Genomic DNA, 12,759 nt, shown 5'->3' with positions numbered 1-12,759 from the left:
ACACGGGTCCCCACAGCATGCACGTCCCTTCTGCCCCACGCCCTGCGCCCCTCCAGCCCCACCTCCTCCCCCTGGTGCCACCACGTCCTCAAAGCCTGCGGGCCTGGGGCCGGGTCTGCCGCGTGGCCCTTTTCTCCACGCAATGGCTTCTGCCTCCTCCCACGCCCCGCCCCGCCACCTCCGGGGCCTTGCGGTTCCTGCGCCCGCTTCCTCAGCCCGTCCACATCAGCTGCAGGGGCCGCTGTCCGCGCCCTTCCCTGCAGGGCCTCGGGGGCTCCCTAAGTTCTTCAACAGAAAGGTCAGCCTCGGGGGCGCTTTCTCTTAGTAGCGAAAGTGTAACGGCTACTATTTATCCGGCTAGGCTCCAGGTCCCTGCGGAGAGTTTTACAGCCACACCCGGTGACCCGGTGACCTGCCTCCCGTAGCCGTGAGCGTTTCAAGGCCCCAGCCCTGAGCGCTCAATTGTCGGTATCCGACATTAATTAACCCACGTTTAAATAAGCACAGTGGGCACTAGCTACGGTACTGGACAGTGGGGCTTGGTCTCTGGGAGAAGCTCTGCACACAGCACCTCACACCCTCCCCCAGAAGCCTAGAGGCAGGTTTATGACTGTCCTCATCTCAAAGACAGGAACGCTGCGCCTGGAACAGAGTTCTGGTGTGGCTGTGGGCTGAGCCCGAGCCACTGGATCGAGTGCAAGTGTGACCCCCACTGTCAGGTGAGGATAGTCTGGAAACAGTCACCACCTGTGTTTGGAAGTGGGCTTTGGACAGTCCAGATGAGCCCATCAGGGTGAAGCCCCATGCTTGAATACTGGTGGCTTTATAAGGACAGGACAAGGAACCCTCACATGACACACACTTCCTGTCCTGGCCATGTGAAGCCCTGCCTGCAGTGGGACTCTGCTGGAAGCAGCAAGGAGGCCATGGCCAGATGCAGGCCCTTGGCCTTGGACTAGAACCTCCTTTCTTTATGAGTCGCTCAGCCTCAGGTCCTTTGTTACAGTAACAGAAAACAGATTAATACAATAAGAGTATAAATGTCTTCACCACAATTGCCCTAAACATTGCAATTTCAATTATGCTAAAAATCAGGTGATTTGAGTTTAAAATTTGTGTGTTCTAATAACAAAGTCTAGGTTTTTAAAATTTGGCAGAGTGTAACACAGTAAATAGTAGCAGGGCCAAAAACTTATTTACATCATATTCCAGCATATATGCAAAATATATTTATTTTATTATTATTTTAAATATCCATATTGAGCCATAAGGTACATATAAGTTTTATCAATGAGTTTTGACAAAAGCAAAGACTAGTTATCTATACCCTGTTCAGATAAGAAGGCTCCAACACCTCAGTAAGTTTGCTCTTATCCTTCCTGGTCAGTCCCTATGTGCTCTCTGCCCCAGAGGCAGCCACCCTGTGGACTTCTTTTTCCCTAGGCAGCTTCCAGCTGTTCTAGAATTCATCGTAGAAGGAGTTGTATGTGTGGTCTTTGTGTCTGGCTTCTAGTCATCCTAACTTTTCTAAGAGTGGTGTTATTAGCTAGTCCCTTTTCATGGCTGAATAGTATTGCTTCAGGTGTGTCGCGACCCCTTGCCCGCAAGGAAGACACAACTCGGGAATCTTCTTTCAACAGTTTATTCAGGCCCTTGATATTTCTTCTTCTTTCTCTCTGATGCCCCTCCCAGCCTTAATAAAGCATCCCAAGCCCCAATGCAAAGCTGCCGCGTGGAGCTTTCTCACAGGGTGGTGTACAGGGTGGTGAAAAATCATGTGCCAACTCTCCCAGATAAGGAGTTGTTTGTCACAGACCACAGCGGAGCCAGCGCCATCTTGTAATGGCGACCATAGTCTGCAGAAACGGCAGAAGCGGCTCACCACACAGGTGAACATTCCACAATCTGGCTCTCTATGATAGGCTTTGAGCTGGTTTGAAGAAATCACATGTGAAGCTACTGTGATCATTCATACACAAGTGTTTTTGTAAATATCTATCTGATTTCTTTTACTAAACAGTTAGAAGTGAAATTTCTGGAACACAGTAGGTACGAATTTTGTACAGACTGTCAACCTGGTTTCCAAATAAGTTACACTATTTTATATCCCAAAACACTCTAGAATCGGTTGTTTCACATACTTCTCTCATTTGATTTTGCTGATTTCTGCAGTTTTGGCCATTTTAGTGAGTGCATGATGGTCTCACTGTGGATTTAGGTTTAATTTCCTCAGTGTTTACAATTTTAGCACTTTTTCCTGTGCAGTCCCGTATCTTCCTTGCAGGTCTTTTGCCCACTTTCATTGAGTCTTTCTTTTGCAGTGTTCAGAGGGAATCCTGCTGGATACAAGCCCTGGGCTGCAGAATGTGGATGGAGAATGCTGTCTATTGCTTTCCTATTGACTTGTCCAATTGTCCTGAACAGCATTGAATTCCGTTTGTTTGTTCATCTGACAGTGTTTTCTGCTGAGACGTTTGGTTTTCTGTTTGTTTGTTTTGTTCTGTTTGTTTTGAGACAGTGTTGGGGAAGCGTGTGATCCACGGGGCCTTGAGGCCTGGACTGCGCTGGACCATGCCGCCGCCAGTTGGCCTGTGTGGCCCTGCGTCTCCCATCCCTTCCCTGCCGGCGAAGGGGGAGCTGTGTGCATCTGGGTGTGAGTGTGGGGCTCCCAGAGGCCTTCTCCCTCGGCCAAGGGAGAGGCCGAAGAGCTGACAGGTTCCGGTTCCACTGCCCCTCTCCTCCCTGCTCTGTCCAGCCCTTCCCCCCCCCCCCCCCCCCCCCCACAGCTCGTCCTTGGGAACGGCCCTCAACGCGCCGTGTCCTGCACCTGGGCTCCTGGCCTCAAGTCTCGCTGCGGGTGGGCCTGCCATGGCCGCCCCCGCTGGCCGCGCTTCCCTGCGGACGCTGGCTCGACCTGCTCCACCCTGGCATAGGGACTCTGCCCTTTGGGTGCGCTCAGTGCAGCGCAGCTGCCCTGACGCCGTCCTCACCCAGGCCACAGGAAGACCTGGCGCCGCGGCGGAGCCAGGGCGCAAGCACCCGAGCCGGATCGGAGCGGAGCGCGGTGTGGCTCAGCAGGACGCGAGGCTCTGCGGACGGCGGACGGCGGCGCGGGGTGCAGACCAGGCGTAGCCCAGGTCTCCGAACCTGCTGCAGAGTCCTTCCCCGCCACCTGCGCTGTCCTCGCCGGCGCTCGAGCGTGCCAGGGACACCTCGGGATCCAGCAGCTGAGTTCACACGCCGCCCCGCGCGCTCGCGAGGCCGGGCAGCCGGAGGGTGCGTCCCCGCGGGCCTCTGCCCTTCCCCACGCCAAGTCCCCTGGGCGGCAGGTCGGGTTCCCCGGGAGGGGGGCGCCTGGCCTAGCGCTGTAGGGCTGCTGGCCACCGCAGAGCATCCCAGGCAGGCGCTGTGTGCGACGCCGCAGTCTGGCCGCCTGGCCACCTGGCCCTGCCCTCCCGCGTCTTGCTGCTGCCCTCTCTCCTTTCCTCCTTGAAGGGAAGAGTGTGGGGTCTGCCCCAGCTCTTGAACCAGTTCTTGAAGAGGGAAAGGCTTGTCCCTCCAGGAGACCAGGGCAGCGTGGCCTGAGGGAGGTCAGGCGGTGGGTCTCTGGTTCTTCCAGGTCCGGTCTATACCCTCTGCTCATTCTTTGTGAAGTTCAAAGTGACATTTTCTCAAAATCAGGATTATTTTGCATAAAGAAAATAAAGCTTAAAACCCATATTGTACTGGAAGTTCTCTAGGAAGGTCTACAGCTTTCAATGCCGTGGAACCTGAGTTACTCACAGGCCGTCTTCCATATCCTAATAGAAGCCATACATGCAAAACCTTATTTATTCATTGATTTCTACATTAACTAACCCTATACATTTATTAACATTATGGAATGTGAGATGCAGGATTTAGAGCTAAGGAGTAAGAAGAAAAATGAATTTAAAATCTGCCTTTACCATTGGCTCTTCTAGTTGTGGGGGGGGGTGAGACAAGCAAATGAAAACCTACAGTAAAATGTGATAAATGTTACAACAGGAGCTGGTAAAAACTGCGTAGGAATGTGAGCGAACCTGCTCTTTGTGCCTGCAGGCTCAGGAGCCTGCCGCAGGGTGACTTGATTTCTGCAGCAGGCGACCTGCCTACCTGTGCCCTGTTGGGCTCATAGCTGAACCACTTCCTCGTCCTCTGCACAATGGGGGCCGCCCTGCACATGCTGCTGCAGGGCCCTGCCATCAGTGCTGGGAACAGTGCCACAGAGGACTCACAGATGGGGGACCACATCTGGACAATCAGAGCTGGCTAGGTCCTGCTGTACTGTCAAGCCGAAGAAAATCTTATGAAGACTGTCCAAATGTGTCCTTTCAAGTACACAATCAGTACATCACTTTAATACAAAAAATACGTGTGATGGGGAAAGAGCTATGTTTTCCAGGTGCCCAAACCATTGCATCATGTTCTTCTCCCACCATGAAAAGTTTTGTGTCTACCCTCAACACACATTTCACTTGGCTTGTTGACAGTTTGTGAAGGACAAAAAGAACCTCTCCCTCTCATGTCTGGTCAAGTGCGCAAGGAGAAGAGCCAGCAATTAACCTAAAGCTTGGGCGATGGTGGCGTCCCACGCCTCATTTAGCAACCGCACTGCAGCTTCTGACGCCGATGACGTCTGTCCCCTGCAGCCTGCTCCCTCGGTCACCCACTGCTCACTTGTGGTAGGTTTGCAGCCTTGAACCCTCTTGCCTTCATATAGTTTCAGAAACACAAACCTTCATGCAGGTTATAAGATCATCAAACTTTTTAATAAAAACACATTTACATGGAAAGCTCTGCTCCCTCATCTACACTGAGCATGTGACAAAAGCCACAAGCATGGGCATTTGGAATTTTGCTTCCAAATAAGTTTTACATGATGCAAAATTGTTGTGTCCCTAGACACCATTAACTTGTAGCGGGTAACAGTGGTGACTCTCACAGCACTTGCTGGGGCGTTTGGCGCAGCTGAGGGCAGATCAGGGTGCCTGTGCGGTGGGCAGGCCCGCCTCCTGGCTCCAGCTCAGGAGGTAACTTCAGAGAAACCGAAGCGGCACGTCTTGGGTGCAGGTAATTCATTACATCTGTTGCCAGCGACTTGACTCTGACAAGTCCTGTTAGGCTCATCCTAAGGTCGGCCTCCTCTGTGAAGCTAGACCCTCCTTCTCCAAGTGGAGAGCCTGTGATTAAGTAACTCTGGCTTTTCATTTAAAAGACGCAGCGTCAGGCTGGGGTGGAGCCCGGTGGTAGAGTGTCTGCTGAGCCCGCTGGAGGCTTGAACCTCTGCTCACCCTCTCCTGTGGGGTTTCCTCCTCTCCACAAATAAACTCTAAGTTGCCCCAGGTGCAAAGCCTCCTCCCCTCCCTCTTCTTCATACCACACTTGGCAGCAGGCAGCATTCATTTCTCAATATCCAACAGGTGGTGGAGAACCATCATATGCCAGGCCCTGAACTGGGCACCTAAACCACAGGCAGCACCACCCCCTCCAGTAACAACCTAGCAGCAACCAGGTGTGTGCTCACAATGCAGTGACGAGTGTGAGAAGGAAGATGCTCCACTGGGACCCAGGCACTGTGGAAGCCGTCTGGGGTGGGGAATCATGGGCATGCTCCAAGTAAATATCCTCGAGAGGGCAGAGAAAGCACAGAGTGTGCCCAGAGAGGGCACCCGAAGACCATGCATGGGACAAAGGAGGAACCAGGGGGGAGACGAGGGAGCTCCAGGGTCCTCCACTCTAACTCATGGTTCAGAAAGGTGTAGCTTTAAGGTTCTCTGTGACAGTCTTTGGAAAGCCACTCCACACACAACACAAAAAGGGATTACTGAACATTGGAGCATGAGTAAAACTCTCACTGGAAAAAAAAAGATGTCCGGCCCGAGGCAACCGACCGTCCACGGGGAAGGACTGCCGTCCCAGCCACTGTGCTCTCTCCAGGTAAGGCCCCACTCTGCCTTCCCTTTCTGGAGTCCCGAGGGCTGGGTCATTGCGTGGTGGTGGACTCTTCTGAAGTTCAATGACTGTGGACGTTTGCCGAGAGGAAAGGAAGACTTAACCCCGAGATTCAGAACTATCCTCAGTTAAATCATCTGTTTACTGTAGAGGGCCAGAGATTCTCAGCATAGGACTTAGAATATAAGCCAACCAAATAAACAGGAAGTGTCTTTCGCTTGCCATTGTTCAAATTTGTCAGGAAACCACAATGATACTGACAATTACCACTAATTAAGAATTTATCCCACACCTGAGCACGGTGTTCTCTCAGCCTCGCGACAAGCCTGGGCGTGAGCCGTTGTTATCTGCACTGGGAAGCACGTAGAGGTGCTGGCGAAGCCGGTGAGCGATGCCGCCCCTGTCAGGTTGCTCCAGAGACGATTCAATTCACTCACCCAACAGTAAAATCTAGCAAACTCTGTGTGCCACACTCCTGACAAATCCTGCAGCTTCATGGAAATCTGAACCAAGTTGGGCCTCACCCTTGTCCTTGGTGCATATTCGTGCCTACTGAGTGATTGCGGGAGCGACTGAGTGCGTGGGTATGTGAAGGGATGTGTGCAGGAAAGACAAAGGAGTCCAACACCACAGCGCCCAATGACCCCGCCCAAGGAGGGATCCACGGGGCTTCATTCTGAAACAACCGGACACCTTTCCATCAGCACGAGGAGGTCGTAACCTCCACTTCTGGACCTTCTCACTCTGCCGCCCAGCACCTAAAGCCAAACAGAAGGAAGAACAGGGCAGGAGAGAGACTGGGAGCATTGTCCCTCCTCGCCTTAGCAGTAAAAGACTTGGGACAGATTCGATGGATTTGATCAATGGATCTAACAAAATAATTTGAGACCTTATGGCTTATTGATCAAGGAACTATGCCTGAGAGGTGCCCATCCATCACCTTTGAGGCCAAAGAACTCCCAGGGAAAACACTGTTCCTGCTGCAAATCACAGTCAGCCTTGGGATCGAGGCAGCCAGTGGCTCTGCCAACAGGAAATCCTCAGCAGGGCCCCACCAGGCCTGCTTTCTGCCAGGGAGAAGAGACGGGCCTTAGGCAGGTGTGTTCACCAGGGGTTCCACATGCGTGACCCTCCTCGTGGAGGAGCCCTTCCTCGGGAGCCGCAGGGGCTTCGGTATGGGACAGAGGCACAGAACCTTGCTCTCTCCTTGCCAGCCGGCTCACTGGACCCCACAGACAGGTTCCTATAGGAACTAGTCAGAAGGACTCTATGATAAGGAATTGTAATGTCCATAAAAATAAAGGAAGAAATACCAAGCAAAAATTCTAGGCATCATTTCTCTGTTTTGTTCTGTCTTGTCTGTGTGTACTGGGCGTGGAACCCAGAGCTCCTGCCTGCAGGCAAGTTCTTATCACTGAGCCACTCCCCAGCTTCTTGGAGTTCCCCTAGATGCTGGGATTCCACAAAGAACAGACAAAGGCCGCCTTGCCCTGGCTGGGTAAGCCTGCTGGCATGAGAGCGAACCCACGGACGTGTGTGTGCACAAGTGTGTGCATGAGTGTGCATGAAGTATGTGTGTGTATGTATATGAGAGGGCAAGTGTGAGTATGTGTAGGTGTGTGTGTGTGTGCTTCAGCATGTATGTGCATGAGAGCATGTGTGTGTGCAAGTGTGCAATGCGCATGAGTGCTTACGTGCCTGTGTGTCAGTGTGGTTTTCCGTGAGTGAATGCACATGTGCACATGTGCATCTTGCAGGTATCTAAATGTGTGTGCATGAGTGTGTGTGTACGTGAGCATGTGTGTGTGGTGGAGTGAGGTCAGCGGCACCCTCTCTGTGCCGGAGCTCCCTGCTGCCAGGCCAACACTGGAGTGAGTGTGGCTTTCTCTCCATTTCCAGACACTGGACACTCTGATGTTCAGGAATCTCAGGTTCTGACTCAGCCTGACGTGGCTGGAGCCCTTCTCGTCAGCTTTCAGGTTTAGGTTTTCTCTAGCTGGAGATCCTAATCTGCACCAGGACGCGGCAGGGTCCTGAGACTTGAGACCTCTCTTGTTTTAAATTTATTTATTTATTCTACTTTGTTATGCAGGACAGCAGAATGCAATTCATTTCATAGTACACACACAGAGCACAATTGTTCAAGTCTTGGTTGTGCACAAAGTAGAGTCACACCATTCTATCTTCATACTCGTACTAGGCTAATGACCTCTGTCACATTCCACCATCTCTCTTACCCCCATGCCCTCTCCCTTCCCCTCCCTCCCCCTTTTTAATTTTTTCTAGTTGTAGATGGGCACAATACCCTATGGTTTTGATTTATTTATTTTCATGTGGTGCTGAAGATTGCACCTAGAGCTTCACACCTGCTAGAGGAAGCCACAATCCCAGCCCCATCCCTCCCTCCCTTTGCCCTGTCTAAAGTTCCCCCATTCCTCCCATGTTCCCCACTGCCATATGGAACGACAGCCACTTATCAGAGAAAACATCCAGCCTTTGGTTTTTTGGGGATTGGCTTATTTCACTCAGCATGATATTCCCCAACTCCATCCATTTTCCTGCAAATACCATGATTTATTCTCTTTTATTGCTGAGTAATACTTCATTGTTTATATATATCACATTTTCTTTATCCATTCATCTACTGAAGGGCATCTAGGTTGGTTCTGCAGTTTATCTATTGTGAATTGTGCTGCCTAAACATTGATGTGGCTGTGTCCCTGTAGTATGCTGTTTTTAAGTCCTTTGGGTGTAAACCGAGGAGTTGGAGATCTGGGCCAAATGGTGGTTCCATTTCCAGTTTTCCAAGGACTCTCCACACTGCTTTCCATAGTAGCTACACCAATTTGCAGTCCCACCAGCAGTGTATGAGTGTGCCTTTTCCCCACATCCTCGCCAACACTTACTGTTGTTTGTATTCTTTATAGCTGCCATTGTGACTGGAGTGAGATGGAATCTTAGAGTAGTTTTGATTTGCATTTCTCTAATTGCTAGAGATGTTGAACATTTTTTCATAGATTTGTTGATTGATTGTATATCATCTGAGAAGAGTCGTTCAGGTCCTTGGCCCATTTATTGATTGGGTCATTTGGTTTTTTTGTTGTTGTTGTTGGGGTTTTTTAATTTGTTTATGTTTTTTGAGTTCTTTATATATCCTAGAGATCAGTGCTCTATCTGATGTGCATGTGGTAAAAATTTGCTCCCATTCTGTAGGCTCTCTCTTCACCTCACTGATTGTTTCCTTTGCTAATAGGAAGCTTTTCAGTTTGAATCCACACCACTTATTGATTCTTGATTTTACTTCTTGCGCTATAGGAGTCTTGTTAAGGAAGTCAGGGTCTAATCCAACATGATGAAGATCTGGGTCTACGTTTTCTTCTGTTAGGTGCAGGGTCTCTGGTCTAATTCCTAAGTCCTTGATCCACTTTGAGTTGAGTTTTGTGCATGGTGAGAGAGAAGGGTTTAATTTTATTTTGTTGCACATGGATTTCAAGTTTTCTCAGGACCATTTGTTGAAGAGGCTCTCTTTTCTCCAATGCATGTTTTTGGCGCCTTTGTCCAGTATGAGATAACTGTACTTAGGTGGGTTTGCCTCTATTCTGTACCACTGGTCAACAAGTCTATTAGGGTGCCAACACCATGCCATTTTGATTAATGTTGCTCTATAGTATAGTTTAAGGTCTGGTATTGTGACGCCACCTGCTTCACCCATCTTACTAAGGATTGCTTTATCTATCCTGGGTCTCTTATTTTTCCAGATGACTTTCATGATTGCTTTTTCTATTTCTATGAGGAATATCATTGGGATTTTTATTGGAATTGCATTAAATTTCTATGGTGGTTTTGGTAGTATGGTCATTTTGACAATATTAATTTTGCCTATTCAAGAACAAGGGAGATCTTTCCATCTTCTAAGGTCTTCTTTAATTTCTTTCTTTAGCATTCTGTACTTTTCATTGTAAGGTCTTTCACCTCTTTTGTTAACTTGATTCCTAAGTATTTTTTTGGGGGGGGGTGGGTATTGTAAATACGATAGTTTTCCTTGTTTCTCTTTCAGAGGATTTGTCACTGATATACAGAAATGCCTTTAATTTATGGGCATTGATTTTATATCCTGCTACTTTATTGAATTCATTTTAGTTCTAGAAGTTTTCTGGTGAAATTTTTAGGATCCTCTAGGTATAGAATCATGTCGTTAGCAATCAGTGATACTTTGGGTTCTTCTTTTCCTATGTGTATCCCTTTAATTTCTTTCATCTAATTGCTCTGGCTAGAGTTTCAAGAACTATTTAAATACAAGTGGTGAAAGAGGGCATCCCTGTCTCGTTCCAGTTTGGGAAGGCTTTCAATTGTTCTCCACTTAGAATGATGCTGGCCTGGGGCTTAGCATAGATAGCTTTTATGATGTTGAGATGTGTTCTTGTTATCCCTAGTTTTTCTAGTGTTTTGAACATGAAGGGGTGCTGTATTTTGTCGAATGCTTTTTCTGCATGTATTGAGATGAGCATATGGTTCTTATCTTTTAGTCTACTGATGTGATGAATCACATTTATTGATTTCCGTATATTAAACCAAACTTACATCCCTGGAATGAACCCCACTTGGTTGTGGTGCACTATATTTTTGATATGTTTTTGTATTGAATTTGCCAGAATTTTATTGAAACTTTTTGCATCTATGTTCGTTAGAGATATTGGTCTGAAGTTTTCTTTCTTTGATGTGTCTTTGGTTTTGGAATCAGGGTGATATTGACCTCATAGAATGAATTTGGAAGTGTTTCCTCTTTTTCTATTTCATGGAATAATTTGAGGAGTACTGGTATTAGTTCTTCCTTAAAGGTCTTCCTTGAAGAACTCAGCTGCGAATCAATCTGGTCCTGGGCTTTTCTTGGTTGATAGGCTTCTGATGGTGTCTTCTATTGCATTGCTTGAAATTGATCTGTTTAAATTGTGTATATCGTCTTGACTCAATTTGGGCAACTCATATGACTCTAGAAATTTGTTGATATCTTTGATATTTTCTATTTTATTGGAGTACAAATTTTCAAAATAATTTCTAATTATCTTCTGTATTTCTGTAGAGTTTGTCATGATATTTCCTTTTTCATTGCAAATGTTAGTGATTTGAGTTTTCTCTCTCCTTCTCTTCATTATCAAGGCTAGAGGGTTATCAATTTTACTTATTTTTTTCAAAGAACAAACTTTTGTTTTGTCAATTTTTTAATTACTTATTTTCTATCAATTTCATTGATTTAAGCTCTGACTTTAATTATTTCCTTTCTTCTACTGCTTTTGGTGTTGATATGTCCCTTCTTTTTCTAGGGCTTTGAGATGTAGTGTTAGGTCATTTATTTGTTGACTTTTTCTTCTTTTAAGGAATGAACCCCATGCAATTTTCCTCTTAGTAATCCTTCATAGTGTTCCAGAGATTTCAATATGTTGTGTCAGTGTTCTCATTCACCTCTAAGGACTTTTTAATCTTCTCTTTAATATTTTCTGCAATCCATTGTTTATTCAGTAGAATATTATTTAGTCTCCAGTGTTGGAGTAGCTTCTGTCTTTTATTTTATCATTTATTTCTAATTTAATTCCATTATGATCTGATAGAATGAAGGGTAGGATCTCTACTTTTTTTAATTTTCTAAGAGTTGCTTTGTGGCATAGTATATAGTCTATTTTAGAGAATGATCCACGTACTACTGAGAAGAAAGTGTATTTACTACTTGAGGGATGAAATATTCTATATATGTCAGTGAAGTCTAAGTTATTAATTGTATTATTGAGTTCTATAGTTTCTTTGCTTAGCTTTTGTTTGGAATACCTATCCAGTGGTGAAAGATGCATGTTAAAATTACCCAGAATTATTGGGTTGTGCTCTATTTGACTCTTGAACTTGAGAAGAGTTTGTTTGATGGATGTAGAAGCTCCATTGTTTGGGGCATATATATTTATTATTGCTATGTCTTGTTGATGAATGGTTCCCTTGAACAGTATGAAATGTCCTTCTTTATCCCTTTTGATTAACTTTGGCTGGAAGTCTATTTGATATGAGGATGGAAACCCCTGCTTGCTTCCGCAGTCCATGTGAGTGATATGATTTTTCCCAACCTTTCACCTTCAGTCTGTGGATGTCTTTTCCTATGAGTCTCTTAAAGGCAGCATATTGTTGGGTCTTTTTTAAAATCCAATCTACCACTCTATGTCTTTTGATTGGTGAGTTTAGGCCATTAACATTCAGGGTTATTATTGAGACATGATTTGTATTCCTGGTCATTTTTGTTTATTTTTTGTATTTAACTTGACTTGGTTTCTCATTTGATTGGTTTTTCCTTTAGTGTAATACCTCCCTTTGTTGATTATCATTGATGTTTTTCATTTCCTCCTCATGGAATATTTTGCCGAGAATGTTCTGTAGTGCAGGCTTTCTAGTTGTAAATTCTTTTAACTTTTGTTTATTGTGGAAGGTTTTTATTTCATCATCAAATCTAAAGCTTAATTTTGCTGGATATAGGATTCTTGGTTGACATCCATTTTCTTTTAGAGCTTGGTGTATATTGTTTCAGGATCTTCTAGCTTTCAGGGTCTGGGTTTAAAAATCTGCAGAGATCCTAATTGGTTTTCCCCTGTATATGTAATTTGATTCCTCTCTCTTGTAGCTTTTATGATTCTCTCCTTATTCTGCATGCTAGGCATTTTCATCATAATGTGGCTTGGTGTGGATCTGTTGTGATTTTGTAAATTTGGTGTCCTGTAAGCCTCTTGTATTTGGTTTTCCAATTCATTCTTC

The sequence above is a fragment of the Marmota monax genome, unplaced genomic scaffold (assembly GCF_021218885.2).
Source record: "Marmota monax isolate L192 unplaced genomic scaffold, Marmota_monax_Labrador192_F-V1.1 WCK01_AAM20220418_F8-fsc00055, whole genome shotgun sequence".
NCBI lineage: Eukaryota > Metazoa > Chordata > Mammalia > Rodentia > Sciuridae > Marmota > Marmota monax.
This window is presented reverse-complemented; position numbering follows the sequence as displayed.